This window comes from Eriocheir sinensis, chromosome 56 (assembly GCF_024679095.1).
Source record: "Eriocheir sinensis breed Jianghai 21 chromosome 56, ASM2467909v1, whole genome shotgun sequence".
In the NCBI taxonomy this organism is placed as follows: domain Eukaryota; kingdom Metazoa; phylum Arthropoda; class Malacostraca; order Decapoda; family Varunidae; genus Eriocheir; species Eriocheir sinensis.
Window position 1 is genome coordinate 8,815,093 of NC_066564.1, and position 2,299 is coordinate 8,817,391.

Here is a 2,299-nt window from a genome sequence, read left to right on the forward strand (position 1 = left end):
TTTTCTTTGTATTCGGAAAGTTCCCCCCACTTCCCTTCTTCTCTTGGCAGTCTTTCCATCCTCCCAGTCTTCAATTTAGTTTCGTTTTCCCTCTTCTCACAGTTATTTAATCTCTATTCCAGCGTCCTTCTTTCTCTTCTTTTCTTCCTTTCTCTTCCCTGTCACGGCTCTTCTCAACATCTCTCCTAAAGGTTTGAAAAGATGATTATTAACTAGATATTTGAGGGAGAAAGAGAGAGAATAAAGCTGCAGATACGGAGGAAGACTACGATATATAAAACTGGATTGCAGGAGAGAGAATCAAGAAGGCGGGAGCAGGATAGAGACACGGAAACCTAAAGATCACAGAGAAAGAAAAGAAAGAAGAGAACAAAAGAAGATCAAGAAGAATAAAAAAACCGAACGAGAATTAACGAGCAGAAGAAAAAAAAAACAAGAAAGATAAGAAAAAGAACATCCAGAAATAGAAAAAAAGAAAAACAAAGAGGAAAACGAATAATCGTACTACTACTACTACTACTACTACTACTACTACTACTACTACTAATAATAATAATAATAATAATAATACTTACCAAGCTAACAAGTCACCTGTTTGAGGATATTAAAGTACGCTCCTGAAGAACACCTACCTCCACCTTCCCCTCCCCTTCACCGCCTCCGTCAGAAAGAAAGAGAGAAGGAGAGAGACAGACCGAAGCTTATGGAGGATCAACTCTGTACCCCCGCCCACTGTACGCTCCGTCGGCATCCTCTCCCTGTGAACTAACGTGACCGCCGGCCTCCACGTGACCCAAGATGACCTCGCTCGTGGAAGGGAAAAGCAAATGCTGGTTAATTGGAAGGAGGGTTTAGGCTTTCAGAGGGGAAGGGGGTAAGGGAAGCGGCTATACTGTTTCCTCTTTAGTATGTGAATTGATGAGTGTGAAGTGTTGGCATGGGTTGTTTTTTAATGCCCTTTTTTTTCTTTTTTTTTTATGTTATAGCTCGTTTTTTTTTTCATTATTATCTTTGTGTAATTTTTTTTTTTTACATGCATTTCTTTTTCGTCTCTTGCACATTTCTCTGTTTCTCTTTACATATTTCTTTTTCCTTTTTTTTTTTTTTTTTCTTTTTCTTTCCATTATTATTTTCATATATTTATTTTTCATGAATTTCTCTTTCGTCTCTTACGCTTTTCTCTTTTTCTCTTCCTATATTTCTTTTTCCATTTTTTTTCGTATTTTTTTCTTTTTCTCACGTCCTAGTTCTTTTTTTTCCATTTTCATTTTCATATATTTCTTTTTTTATGCATTTCTTTTTTCTGATACTATTTTCTTCTCTTGATATATTTCTTTTTCCTTCTTTTTTTTCGTTCTTCCTCTTTCTCATGTTCTGGTTCGTTTTCTTTCCATCATCATGTTCATATATTTCTTTCTTTCATGCGCTTCTCTTCTCATCTCTTCACTTCACATATGTCCTTTTTCCTTCTTTTACTTTCGTTTTTCTCCCCCACGTTCCATCTTTTTATCTTTATTTTGCCCATCAATTTCAGTTTATTTTTCTTGCATTTCTCTTCTTTAATATTTTTCTCTTCTCTTCATATTTTTTCCCTCTTTTTTTTCGTTTCTCCCCCACCACTTTCCATCTTTTTATCTTTATTTTGCCTGTCAATTATTTTTTTCTCTCTCCTCTCTTTGACCTCCACTGCTACACCTTTTCTGCAGCCCTTTATACTTAACTTTTATATACTTTCTTTTTCTTTCTTTTTTTTTGTTTCCTTTCGCCTCTCTTACTTAATACTTTTCATCCTTTGATCTCCCTTTTTTATTCTTTTCTCACTAATTCAAGTTTGACCTCATCTCCATATTTTACCATTTTCGATATCGTAATTTTTATCAACGCGTTCACTTTTATTGTCCTATCCCCTCCTCGTACTATCTTCTGCCCTTTTTCCTTCAATCCTCCCTTTAATATATATGGTGTCGCTTCTACCCTCCCTATATTCCTGTAAATCCTTCCTTGTCATTTTCCTTACTCTCTCCATCTAACTTAATATTGTAAGGTTACTATTTGTTTAATACTCACCCCATAGCACCGGGAGGCTTTCTTGACTCTTGCTTATATCTATTATAGACACTCCTTTTGACACAAGTCTCTGAAGCTCGGTTCGATTGGCTGTCATTCCTCTCGACGATGCTAGAAATTCTCGGCAGGTAGCGGCATGACTCGACCCAAGGACCAGAGAATCGCAACACCCAGGCGGTAACTATTCTGCCACCGCCTTACAATTTGTCCTTCCGTATTTGCCCTTTTGAAG